Source organism: Arachis hypogaea, chromosome 17 (assembly GCF_003086295.3).
Source record: "Arachis hypogaea cultivar Tifrunner chromosome 17, arahy.Tifrunner.gnm2.J5K5, whole genome shotgun sequence".
NCBI lineage: Eukaryota > Viridiplantae > Streptophyta > Magnoliopsida > Fabales > Fabaceae > Arachis > Arachis hypogaea.
Window position 1 is genome coordinate 69,970,738 of NC_092052.1, and position 14,870 is coordinate 69,985,607.

Sequence of the window (14,870 nt, forward strand, 5' to 3'; positions counted from 1 at the left end):
CTAAGATATGAGCTAACAAATTCTACTTCTACCAACAAATTATGCTCATTGATCATTTTTAACAACAAACTCAACTATAATTTTTCAATCCAAAGCAGCAAACAATATTGAAAAAGAAAGAATTTGCTTACTGAAATTAACTTAGTTGTCTATATGTGCAGTATTTAACATAAGAAACTAAACATGGCATACTTGAACATACAAAATCGTTCAACAAACTTTAGGGATTGTGTCAATTAAATAAATAAACTTTGCGTATTGAATTTGGATTACAATAGAATATTAATTTTCAGTCACTTCACTTAATCAAAATTTCATGCACGAAACCTACTTGAAGACGCAGCAACGACGAGCTAAAGAAATCACAGGTATGAATGGCGGTGCGGGCAGCGCCTCCTTCTTCTCGCGAAACACTCCTTCTCCTCTCTGGCCATCGCGTTCCTCTCTCCGTCAACAAAGTGTGGATCCATTGCTGGCTACATCATTTACTTTGGCAGCTAACTCGTAGGCTCCTTCAACACATGCTCCCAAGGCGACACCAGACACATAGTTTTCCCCAAGGAACATCCCCAGAAAGCCGGTGTCTTTCAGAGTGGCTTTAGCAACATTTAGTAGCTCAACATGGCGAATTAAGAACTGTGGAACAGCTTTAGGCCACAGTTTTACACCTAATACAGTTGGATTATTGGCATTTGGGTTTATAAGAATTTTTCGCAAATCTCGATCAGCTACTTGAATGAGTTCACTATCCATCTGTCATTGAACGAGAGGCTTTAGGTATCAAAAAGAACTAGGGAAAATAAATAAATCTTGTAATCAGATAGAAGTGGTCATATGGAACTTGTTTGAATATAAAAAAAATTATCAAACTTTTGTTAACATTCCAGGATTGGTAGCTCCTCCAATGAAATTCAATAGTAGAAGCTGTCCAGGTGGAGCCCGGTTAGGGAAAATTGATGAGCTATATCTTGTTCCTGTCATGTGTAAAACGCAATCATGTGTTAATTTTCACAAACAGAGCAATACTTTATCCAATACCCAACAACTTGTATTCTGATTAGAAAGCAGAAGGAAAACCAAAGAGCGCATATTTGACAAAAGGATATAACTATGATCAAAAGTCAAAATTGAAGAACCCATGTGCATGCTAACCGGCCCCTTATTTTATTGAAAATGATAGTTTTTATTGAAAAAAAAAGGATAATTACACTAATTATGATGAAAAATAGGGTTATGACATATAACACTAACACTTAACATATAATATGTTGTGGCCCAAAAAATTTTGTTGTTGTCTTACAGCTAAGCCTCCATCCCCAAATTAAAGGCATTAATGTGTGTATATATATAGATATATATATTTATTTATAACACATGATAGCAAGCACTAACCAATGATATGATGGTGAGTGTTTGTCTAACCATGCATATATGTATAAGCCATCCATGTTAAGTATCCGATCCCTTAAATTAAGCTATTGATTATTTTACACTTGAACCTTTTTCAATTATTGGGTGGAATTAGAGTGAAGGAAAACATGTCAGCTTTTCAATCTTTCCATTCTTTGTGGAAGATAGACACATACCCATATTGGTAAATATAAAAGAATTAGGAACTCTTGCAAATTAAAGCTATTGTTTATCTATACTCCTTTTTGGTATTTTGTTGGAAATTCCTAAGACATCCAATACTAGAAGAGTAGAAGGATTTATATAATGTATTGCTGCAAATTAAAGAACAAATTGCATATTACACTTTATGCGCATCGTTTTCCTTGCACTAAATTTCATACTCGTTTTGGAAGGAAATACTTTTTTGATCACATAATATAAAGATCGTCAAATAATTAGCTATACTCCTCAGCTTTTGCTTTGTAATAAATATTTACCTAAAGTCTCCACTCCTTGGAATCGTGGATGCAATTGACCAAATCTCTTCAGTTCACCATCTATCAGTTAAGCAATGGATATACCTACAGGTCCAGTAGAAAGAAAAAATTGTTCCTCTAACAGGTCCTGGCTTATGCTATTTCAATTGTAAAGACTTTCAAGTTTCAGCCATATAGCGATTGTAGATGAACTACATAAGATGATAAGAAAAGCTTGTAAAAATGTAATAATGAATTCTGACCATTATATGTTAGCCACCAAGTTTGACGGCGATGGCACACCCTGCAGCAGCCCCAACAGCGACGAGGACGAGGTGTAGCGGGCAAGCAGCGCCCCCTTCTCCGTCGCGTGCTTCCTTCGCCCCCTTCTCCTCTGGCACGCGACAGCAACAAAGCTCCTCACAGCTCCATGGACGATGACGGCGGCTGGACAGCTTCTCCCTCCTCCGTTCTTCTCTTCTCTCTCGGAGTGGGTGAGTGCTTCGTGGGTGAGGGAGAGGGGTGGCGGCGAAAGGGCAGTAAAGAGAGTTATGACTTATGATTAGGGTTTGTAGGTTTTAATTTGGTTGATCCAATGAATCTCAAACGATCCAATGAACCTCGAATTCAACTTCTTTGTTTTGATTGATCTTCCGATCCTAGTTGTTGGTGTAACTCTTAGAAATACATGCTCTCCTACTTCAAATTCCAATGGTTTTCTTCTCTTATCTGCATAACTTTTCTGTCGACTCTGTACCGTTAGAATCCTCTCCCGAATCTTCTTAATCTTCTCAGTAGTCTCTGCTACCATGTCAGGACCCGATACACTTGCTTCACCAGACTCATACTAACAAAGTGGAGATTGGCACTTCCGTCTATACAGGGCCTCATACAGAGCCATCCAAATGCTCGCATGAAAGTTATTGTTGTATGCAAACTCCACAAATGGCATGTAACGGTCCCAACTTCCGGGTTAATCCAATACACACGCCCTCAGCATATCTTCCAACGTCTGAATAGTCCTTTCCAACTGTCCATCCGTTTGTGGATGATATATGGTGCTGAAACATAGCTTCGTACCGACGGCCCTTTGGAAAGCTCCTGAAAACCTTGATGTGAATCGAGGATCACGGTCCGATACTATGCTCGATGGCATACCGTGCAACCTTACGTTCTCCTTGATGTACAACCTAGCCAATTCCTCCATTGAACAGTTTACTCGAATTGGCAGAAAATGAGCAGATTTGGTTAAGCGATCCATGATCACCCAAACCGCATCAAATCCCGACCTAGTCCTTGGTAAATCGGTCACAAAGTCCATTGCAATTTCTGTCCACTTCCATTGAGAAATCTCAAGTGGCTGTAGCATTCTCGACGATTTCTGATGCTCTATCTTTATTTTCTGACACGTCAAACATTTAGATACAACTATAGCCACATCACCTTTCATCCCAGGCCACCAAAACATTTTCTTTAAATCATAGTACATCTTCATACTTCCGGGATGAATAGAAAACCCACTGTTGTGAGCTTCCGACAACAAGTCTTGTCTCAATGCCTTTTCTTGCCAACTGGTTGAAATAATTGCTGAAACTTTTGCTCATCTTACTGAGCCCTTTGTATCTCTGATTTAAACGAACTTAAAATCTGTAACTGGTTCAAACAAGCTCTTCCGGCAACTTCACCAATATCCAATTTGAGATCCACAAACTTATCTACTAACTCCTCTTCCTTGATTCTCATCCAAGCTACTGTTAAAGATTTCCGACTCAATGGGTCCGCCACCACACTCGCCTTTCCAGGGTGATAACTTAATTCAAAATCATAATCCTATAGTAATTCCATCCACCTCATCTGACGCACATTGAGCGCTTTCTGATCAAAGATGTACTTGAGACTCTTATGATCAGAAAAGATGCTAAACCTAACTCCGTACAAGTGGTGCCTCCAAATCTTCAATGCAAACACAATCGTCGCTAATTCCAAGTCATGAGTTAGGTAATTTACCTCATGCAGTTTCAACTGACGTGATGTGTAAGCCACCACATTCCGGTGTTGCAACAACACGCAACCCAAACCCTTCAAGGAAACATCACAGCATACTTCAAACGGTTCGTGCGGTTCCGGCAAAATCAAAACAGGCGCTCAAGTTAACTTTTGTTTTAAGGTCTAAAAACTTTTTTCACACTTCGACGTCCATACAAACGGCACCTCCTTCCTTGTCAACTTAGTCATCAGTAGTGCGATCCGGGAAAATCCTTCAATAAATCTCCGGTAATACCCGGCTAAGCCCAAGAAACTTCTGACTTCTGTCACCGTTGTCGGTCTTTCCCATTCCATCACCGCCTCTACTTTCGAAGGATCCACTACTATTCCTCCCTTGCTCACCACGTGACCTAAGAACTTCACTTCCTCCTTCCAGAACTCACATTTGGACAACTTAGCATACAATTTTTGCTCTTTCAGGATTTGCAACACAATTCTCAAGTGTTCCTCATGCTCCTTCACCGTCTTAGAATAAATTAAGATATCATCTATGGAAACCACCCCAAATTTGTCCAAAAAGGGACGAAATACTCTATTCATGTAATCCATGAACACAGCAGGTGTCATCAACCCAAAGGACATTACTGTAAACTCGTAGTGTCCATAACGCGTCCTAAATGCAGTTTACGAAATGTCATCCTCCTTTACCCATATCTGATGGTAAATGGATCTTAAGTCAATCTTTGAAAACACTTCAGTTCCTTGCAGTTGATCCATCAAGTTAACTATCCTTGGCAGCAGGTACTTATTCTTCATAGTCACTTTGTTTAGTTGTCGGTAATCCACACAAAATCCCATTCCTCTGTCCTACTTCTTCACCAATAAAACTGGCGCTCCCACGGAGATACACTCGGTCGATTGAACCTCTTGTTCAGAAGCTCTTCCAACTGAGCCTTTAGTTCAGCTAGCTCTATCGGAGCCATTCGATATGGTGCAATCGACACTGGTCTAGCTCCCAGCACCAATTCAATTGCAAACTCAATATCCCTCTGAGGTGGGAACTCAGGAATATCTTCCAGGAACACCTCCGAAAAGTCTCTAACTACCGGGATTTGATCTAGCTTCTGATTATCACCTAACCCATTTACAGCTACAGTATGTAACCCTGACACTCTTCCCTACTACAGTGCACCATTACAGAGTTCAGGTAATAACCCTCAGCTTCCACTACTCCATTTTCTCCTTCCGGCATAAACTGAATTGACCACTCAAAGCAATCCAACAAAACCCGATTCTTCGACAACCAATCAAACCCCAGTATCATCTCCAACCCAACCATTGGTAAACAAATAAAGTCATGCACAAAGTCTCTACCCTCAAGTTTGACACCTACTTGTCTACAACCTAACCTAGTTACCACCATCTTATGCGGAGTATGTACATGCAATTCAAATGCTCATTCTGACACTTTCAAGCCTAGTTTCTCAACTTTGTCAAATGAAATAAACGAATGTGAAGCTCCAGTATCATACAATGCAACCAAGATTTTATCACCAATTAAACAGTTACCTCTCATCAGAGGATCCACCTTAGCAGCATCCTTAGTGTTCACTGCAAATACTCGCCCTTGGTGTTGACTCTGACTCGCATTCAGGTTCTTCCCACGAGTACAATCCATCTCAATATGACCAGGCAAACCACAGTTGAAGCAACCGCCTATACCAATCTTGCAAGAGTTATATGGATGAAAACATCCAAAAGGATCACAAATTAAATCTAGAGAAACCTCACTCTGATTTCCCCACCCTTTGCCACACTGGTACTGATCATAAGTGTTTTTTCTTAAGCCTCCTTGACCTTGAGGTGCATGTCCTCCTTTCTTGAAATTCTGACCTCTTGGATGAAAGTACTTGCCACGTCCCCAACTAGTGTTTCCTCCATGAGTATCCTATGACGAGGCTACCATATTTGCATATTCCTCAACAACTCTCGCCTTGTTCACCAGATAAAAAAAAATACGAATCTCCAAAGGGGCCACAGCGGTCATCATGTTATCCTTCAACCCTCTTTGATACTTGATACACTTCCAGCTTTCGTAGGTCTCCAGGGCACCCTGCACACCCTAGAGAACCTACAGAGCTCCTCAAATCAGTTAGTATATTATGCCACAGACAGGGAACCTTGCTTCAGCTGTATAAGTTCCATCTCCTTCGCTTCCCTTGCAGATTCAGGAAAGTACTTCTTATAGAAAGCCGTTTGGAATACATCCCAAGGTATGTTGGCATTCTGAAGCTGTAGTAGGCGGCATTCTCCTTGCCACCAGTGCTGAGCCTCTCCCAAAAGCTAATACGCAGCAAACACCACATATTGGTTATACGGAACATGTTGTGCTTGTAACGCACGCTCCATGGCCTGAAACCAATTATCCGCTTCTGTAGGGTTGGTTGAACCTCTAAAACTTGGCAGCTGAACCTTGAGAAAAGTAGCCAAGGTCATCAGAGTAGCTCCCATATTATCACCATTTCCTTTCGCATTATCATTCCCGTTTCTATCTCCGTTTCTATTCCGGCTGGTTAGCCCAACCTCTACACAGCTTGTAGAGTTGCAGCAGCATTTGCCTCCATGGTATTCGCAAGATTAGCCATTCCCGCCATGAATTTGGCATGGGTATCGGCCGGTCGCTCATTTCTACTCTCTGCTCGTGAACACGTACGACCTCGTCCGCGAGTGGCCATTAGGGTTCCTGTCTACACCAAACAATCGATATCAAGGTAATTAGTCTAAATATCAAAAGCCTAGTGCTTTAATTATCCCAAAAGGCACTCATAAAAAAGCATGTTATGCAATTTCAAGTAGATAACCTAATAACATCAAAGAAAAAGACACACAGAGTTATGCATTGAAGCACAATCGGTCCATCCCTCAGGCTCACGAGGACGAACCGCTCTGATACCACTAAATGTAACACCCTAATTACCCTAATCCTTACCTCGTATCGTAAAGTAAAGGTTAATCAAAGGTTACGATAATTCTAAGGCTTATACAAATTTATATATAGAAGAAATAATATATTCTAGAAGCCCGTTGAAGGATACAGCTCAAAAACAGGATTTAAAAAGAGTAAAACGTAGACACAAAGCTACAAACTTAACGCACAAGATATAGATATAATATAACAAAATATCAGAGTATAATAGTATAAAGATCTAGCCACGGCTCGCGGAGTTTAAGCCGGCTAGCTATATATAGACAATACAGAAATCTGAAAGTTAAAACAGCTTATACAAGTTTTTATCTCAAGGTAAGCCTCTTGGCAAAAATAAATACAAAAGTGAGAGATATAAACAAAATAAGCAAAAAAACTCCAAAATATATCCAGAATCCTATGCTCTGTCACCATCAAAGCAACTCACCGAGGTGGGTTGCGACCCGCATCTGGAAAACAACAATAGAATATGGTTGATAAACCCATATTTTATGATATATATTGTGCTCAGTTTAAGTGTTTTATTCAACCCTTCACCCACTTATTCATGTAAATTGCATGGTTTTACTTTCCCTTCCTTATTATGTGATATATGTGAAAAACATGTTTCATATGCTTTAAAAATAATTATTTTAATTACCTTTTAATACCATTCGATGCCGTGATTTGTGTGTTGAGTAGTTTCAGATCTTCTAAGGCAGGAATGACTTAAAGGATGGAAAAGGAAACATACAAAAATGGAAGGAAAGCACAAAATGGAGTTTTTGAAGAAACTGGCAGCGACGCGAATGCATGCACGACGCGGCCGTATGCCTAGCGCGAAAAGGCAGCGATGCGAATGCATGACTGACGCAGACGCGCGCCTTGAGCAGAATACAGATGACGCGTACGCGTGACCGAAGCGAACGCGTGATAAGGAAAACTCCCAGATGACGCGACCGCGTGACCCACACGGACGCGTGACAGACGCCACGCACCAGAAACTGCAGAAAATGCTCCCAGCGATTTCTGAAACCCTTTTTGGCCCAGATCCAAGTCCAGAAGGCACATATTAGAGGTTATAAAGTGGGGGAATGCATCCATTCATAGAGAGCCTTCAATTATTTACTTTTCATAGTTTAGATGTAGTTTTTAGAAAGAGAGGTTCTCTCCTCTCTCTTAGGTTTTAGGATTAGGATTCCTTTTAAGGATTTAGAATTTTAACTCTTCATCAGGTTCAATATTTCTTTTACTTTATATTTCTCTTTTACTTTCAGATACTTTAATGATATCCTTTAATTACTTATGTTGCCAGATTGGCTTATGAACTCTTTATGTTTAGATTGATTTTCTCTTATTTAATGCAATTGAGGTATTTCAGATCCAAGATTCTTATTTAACTTTTTATATTATTGGCTTTAATTGATTAACTGGAAGCTCTTGAGTTATCAACTATCCGTGATTGGTTGTTATGTCGGCTAAATTGACTGGTATTCCACTAACTCTAGTCTTTCCTTAGGAGTTAGCTAGGACTTGGAAATCTAACTAATTAGTTCACTTGACTTTCCCTTGCTTTCATAAGGGTAAACTAAGTGGAATTAACTTCCATTCTCATAGGAGTAACTAGGATAGGACTTCCGAATTTTCATACCTTGCCAAGAGTTTATTTTATAGTTATTTATTTATTTTATTTGTCATTAAAATTACTTGTTCCTTACCTTTAAAACCCCCAATTTACAAAACTCACAACCATTAATAAGAACATACCTCCCTGCAGTTCCTTGAGAAGACGACCCGAGGTTTAAATACTTCGGTTATCAATTTTAAAGGGGTTTGTTACTTGTGACAACCAAAACGTTTGTACGAAAGAATTTTCTGTTGGTTTAGAAACTATACTTACAACGCGATCATATTTTTATATTTCTTTACCGATAGAAAAACCGATCGTCAAAATGGCGCCGTTGCCGGGGAACTGCAAACTTGTGCCTTATTATTGGTTATTGTAAATATTTTTCTTTTATTTGCTTATTTGAGTTGGTTCTGAATTTGTTGAAGGGAATGAAAGTTATAGCAGGAACATGCATCAAGGTCAGAGCAATCAAAGATGGATTGAGCCAAGAGGATCTGATCAACCCTTTAGGCAACATCACCCTCCAAGATATCATGGACGAGGACCACTATACAATGCATACCAAGCTAATAGACATGGTGGACCACCTTGCAATTACCAACAAGCCCCACCCTGTGCTTATAGACCATCCTCTCAAAATAGATTTGGATCACCACACTCACAACTTCTTTTTCACCATTCACCACCATATGACCCTTACCCACCACAATCCCAATCCAATTACTCCTAAGAACCACCACATTATTATTTTGAACCCTCTCCCCCAACCAATGAACCCTCATACCCACCCCAACCTCCAATGAATGACAAACTTCGTGTTCTTCTTCAAGGGCAAGCAAGGATACAAAAGGGCGTACTGGAACTCACTACTGCCTTAACCAAGGTAGTAAATATAATAGCCTCCCGATATCTGAGAACTCAAAGTACTCCCATGGCTGCATGTGGAGAATCAAAAGAAGAGCGTAGCATGAAGGAAACACTAGAAACTCCGGTGGACAATGAGGAGCATGGCTTTGTATTGGAACAAGTAGAGGAAGCCATGATAGCTGTAGAGGAAGAAGTGGTTGAAGATTTAGGAAATGCTGAACCTCCATGGGAATCAAGAACTGTAAAGGATTCCACTGAGAAGTCCAAAATTGATGCGAAGGAGGACAGTGCACAACCTCCAATGCATATACCTTGTGAAAAATTGGACGGAACAGACCAAGAAGTTGATTCCATGGGCAGTGATGATCATGAATCAAGCTCTCCTAGTCATGAACTTGCATCCGTAACTGAATTTCTTGAGCCTGAAGAACCTTATCCAAGTGAATACAAAGATGACGTCGTGGTAGATTTCTCTCAACCTCCAACGTATGACTTAAGTGATGTGGAAGACATAGAAGACTTTGATCAGGACGCAGTTGCAGTTGAAGAGTTTTGCAAAGAAGTGGAGGAATTCACAGAAGAATACAAGGGAGTAGAGCTTACAGAACCACTGAAAACACCTGTCCCAAGGCCATTACCACCTAATACAAGCTTCAAGTGGGTACAATCCTTAACCTTTATCTTTACTTTTCCACTTGAATATGGTTTGCTTGAAATAGATGGCCAGCTTGGAGCTCTCTGCGGCTTTAAGAGCAAGAGGGAAATGGCTCGTACTCAGAGCTGGTGTGCAAGATTCAATAAGGTTCCATGCTTCAATTAGAAGTGCACGGATTGGTACCAAGTTCAATTGAATGGGTCTCGGAAGAAGTTTGGTCATCTTGGTGAGAATACAATTTCTAAACTGCCCGGATCGAAGAGTATAGATCAAGACAACGGCAGATTTAAAGGCAAAGTTTGGAATCCTGGAATCTATTCTGACATTCGTCACCCCGGGAGCCTGAGAATCTGTTTGAAGCTGCTCAAAAGCTTTACATGCCTAGTTTGGGACCCCGGATGCTGTTGGCATTCCAAACATTGGTGAAGATTTTTGGATGAATTTAAGCATAAGCTACCATAACAGGAAGCTCATCCAATGTCCAACTAAAGGACTTTAACTAAAGGTGCTAGGTGGGAGACAACCCACCATGGTATGGTCATTTCTTTTTCAGTTTTATTTCGTTTTGTTTATTTTTATATTATAATATTTTCATTGAACCTGAATATTATTCATAAGCATTGCATACTGCATAATTGCATAATTGCATAAAAAAAGGGGTGCATTGCGACCGCGTTGCTAACGCGTTTACGTCAGTAGCGAAAAATACCTCCCACGCGTCCGCGTCAATCACGCGAACGCATGATCTGGAAATCGGCGTAAAAATCCAACACCCAGATATCTGGGCTGGAATCGTGCGGCAGGTGTGCGTTTAGCACAAAACGGTCCACGCGTTCACATCCCTGACGCGAACGCGTCACTTGCAAAACACCCATCCCACATGAAAGCGTGAGCGACGCGTTCGCGTCGCATGGATATTATGGCACCCCAATGGAGACATAGAGTTGCGCTGAAACAACGCTGGAATTGTGCGTTTAGCACAATGTCCAGCGACACAGTCACGTGCCCCACGCGACCGCGTCATTCATCCTTTTACCCATTCCATGCGATCGCGTCACTCACGCGATCGCGTCATCCCTATTCCACCCTAGCCACGTGATGAGCGGATAATTTATACGCTTTTTGGCATTGTTTTTAGTATGTTTTTAGTAGGATCTAGTTACTTTTAGGGATGTTTTCATTAGTTTTTATGTTAAATTCACATTTCTGGACTTTACTGTGAGTTTGTGTGTTTTTCTGTGATTTCAGGTATTTTCTGGCTGAAATTGAGGGACTTGAGCAAAAATCAGATTCAGAGGTTGAAGAAGGACTGCTGATGCTGTTGGATTCTGACCTCCCTGAACTCAAAGTGAATTTTCTGGAGCTACAGAACTCGAAATGGCGTGCTTCCAATTGCGTTGGAAAGTAGAAATCCAGGGCTTTCCAGAAATATTTAATAGTCCATACTTTGGCCAAGAATAGACGACGTAAACTGGGTTCAACGCCAGCTTTCTACCCAAATCTGGCGTCCAGCGCCAGAAAAGGAGCAAAAACCAGAGTTAAACGCCCAAACTGGCACAAAAGCTGGCGTTCAACTCCACAAATGGCCTCTGCACGTGCAACACTTAAAGCTCAGCCCAAGCACACACCAAGTGGGCCCAGGAAGTGGATTTATGCATCAATTACTTACTCATGTAAACCCTAGTGACTAGTTTATTATAAATAGGACCTTTTACTAATCTTTTTGATCATCTTAGGATCTTAGGATCATCTTTGAACGCATTGTTCTTAGACTTTGGGGGCTGGCCATCTCGGCCATGCCTGGACCTTCACTTATGTATTTTCATACGGTAGAGTTTCTACACTCCATAGATTAAGGTGTGGAGCTCTGCTGTTCCTCAAAGATTAATGCAAAGTACTACTATTTTCTATTCAATTCATCTTATTTCGCTTCTAAGATATCCATTCGCACCCAAGAACGTGATGAAGGTGATGATTATGTGTGACGCTCATCACCATCTCCCCTATGAACACGTGTCTGACAAACACTTCCATTCTACATGAAATAAGCTAGAATGAATATCTCTTAGATCTCCTAACCAAAATCTTCGTGGCGTAAGCTAGAATGATTGCGGCATTCAAGAGAATCCGGAAAGTCTAAACCTTGTCTGTGGTATTCCGAGTAGGATTCGATGAATGAATGACTGTGACGAGCTCCAAACTCGCGATTGCAGGGCGTTAGTGACAGACGCAAAAGGATAGTAAATCCTATTCCAGCATGATCGAGAACCGACAGATGAATAGCCGTGCCGTGACAGGGTGCGTGAGCATATTATTCACTGAGAGGATAAGATGAAGCCATTGGCAAGGGTGATGCCTCCAAACGATTAGCCGTGCCGTGACAGGGCATTGGATCATTTTCCCGAGAGATGACCGAAAGTAGCCATTGACAGTGGTGATGTATCACATAAAGCCAGCCATGGAAAGGAGTGAGACTGATTGGATGAAGATAGCAGGAACGCAGAGGTTCAGAGGAACGAAAAGCATCTCCATTCGCTTATCTGAAATTCCTACCAATGATTTACATAAGTATCTCTATCCCTATTCTATTATTTATTATTCGAAAACTCCATAATTATTTTATATCCGCCTGACTGAGGTTTGCAAGGTGACCATAGCTTGCTTCATACCAACAATCTCCGTGGGATTCGACCCTTACTCACGTAAGGTATTACTTGGACGACCCAGTGCACTTGCTGGTTAGTTGTATCGAAGTTGTGACAAATTATGAATGTGTAATCACGATTACGCGTACCAAGTTGCTCACGTGCCAGGAATAGTTTGAGCCTGGACATCACAATTTCGTGCACCAAGTTTTTGGCGCCGTTGCCGGGGATTGTTTGAGTTTGGACAACTGACGGTTCATCTTGTTGCTCAGATTAGGTAACTTTCTTTTTATTTTATTTTCAAAAATTTTTCAAAAATATCTCTAAAATTTTCACATCTGTTTTCGAAAATAATATAAAAATATTTTCAAAAATTTTATTCAAAATTTTTAAGAATGAATTCTAGTGTTTCATGAAGCATGTGAAGCCTGGCTGGCTGTAAAGCCATGTCTAAATTTATTTGGACTGAGGCTTGCAATTTGTTATCAAGAGCAATATACTCTGGTGTTAAATGCTGAAGCTTGGCTGGCCATTGGCCATGTCTAGTGTTTTGGACCGGAGCTTTCATTGAAAGCTTGGCTGGCTCATGAGCCATGTCTAATTCCTGGACTGAAGCTTTAGACTAAGAATGCAAGATTCCTGGAATTCATGCTAAAAATTTTAGAATCCTTATTTTTTCTTTTTTTTTTATATAATTTTTGAAATAAAAATCCAAAAAAAAAATTAGAAAATCATAAAAATCAAAAATATTTTTGTGTTTCTTGTTTGAGTCTTGAGTCATGTTATAAGTTTGGTGTCAATTGCATATGCATCTTGCATTTTTTTTCGAAAATATCATGCATTCATAGTGTTCTTCATGATCTTCAGGTTGTTCTTGGTAAGTCTTCTTGTTTGATCTTGATGTTTTCATGTTTTGTGTCTTTTCTTGTTTTTCATATGCATTCTTGAATTCTTAGTGTCTAAGCATTAAAGAATTCTAAGTTTGGTGTCTTGCATGTTTTCTTTGCATTAAAAATTTTTCAAAATTGTGTCTATGATGTTCATCTTGACATTCATGGTGTTCTTGGTGTTCATCTTGACATTCATAGCATTCTTGCATGCATCACATGTTTTGATCTAAAAATTTCATGCATTGCATCTCTTTAGTATTTTTCTCTCTCATCATAAAAATTTCAAAAAAATCAAAAAAATATCTTTCCCATTTTCTCTCATCAAATTCGAAAATTTGGATTGACTTTTTCAAAAATTTTTAAAATCAAGTTGTTTCTTATGAGTCAAATCAAATTTTCAATTTGAAAATCTTATCTTTTTCAAAATCTTTTTCAAAAATCAAATCTTTTTCAAAATTCTTAGTTATTTTCAAAAATTCCAAAAATATTTTTCAAAAATCTTTTTCTTATTTTTATATCAAATTTTCGAAAATAACATAATCAATTAATGTTTTGATTCAAAAATTTGAAGTTTGCTACTTGCTTGTTAAGAAAGATTCAAACTTTAAGTTCTAGAATCATACCTTGTGATTTCTTATGAATCAAGTCATTAATTGAGATTTTAAAAATCAAATCTTTTTCAAAACTAATTTCTAAAATATCTTCTTATCTTACCTTTTTCAAAAAGTTGGTTTCAAAATATCTTTTCTAACCTCCTAACTTCTTATCTTTTCAAAATTTGTTTCAACTAACTAACTAACTTTTTGTTTGTTTCTTAACTTTTTCAAAACTACCTAACTAACTCTCTCTCTCTCTAATTTTCGAAAATATCTTCCCACTTTTTCAAAAATTTCTTTTTAATTAACTAATTATTCTTATTTTTATTTTTGTTTTTAAAAAAAATTTCAAAAAATACTAACATTTTTCAAAAACTATTTTCGAAAATCACTAACTCTTTTTCAAAAAAATTTATTTTCGAAAATTCCTTCTCTCTCATCTTATTCTATTTATTTATTCATCTACTAACATCTCATCTCACATCTCTGCCATCCTCACAGTTGTGTTTCTTTATTTACATCACACTCTTTGTCTCCCTCTTTTCTTCCACTCACAAAGGGATCCCTATACTGTGGTATAAAGGATCTCTATTATTATTATTATTTTCTGTGCCCTCTTCTTTGTCATATGAGCAGGAGCAAGGACAAGAACATTCTTTTTGAAGCAGATCCAGAACCTGAAAGGACTCTGAAGAAAAAATTAAGAGAAGCTAAATTACAACAATCCAGAGATAACCTTTCAGAAATTTTCGAACAGGAAGAGGAGAT

General features: G+C 39.1%; 1 long non-coding RNA gene across 1 annotated transcript; it reads right to left on the bottom strand.

The window, feature by feature from the left end:
• Positions 1-871: 871 nt before the first annotated feature.
• LOC140180809 (uncharacterized) lies at positions 872-2,178 on the bottom strand. Its single transcript, XR_011874788.1, has 3 exons — positions 2,132-2,178; positions 1,890-2,026; positions 872-974 (listed from the first exon to the last, which is right to left on the bottom strand). It is a non-coding gene; the product is annotated as an uncharacterized lncRNA (long non-coding RNA).
• Positions 2,179-14,870: the final 12,692 nt, after the last annotated feature.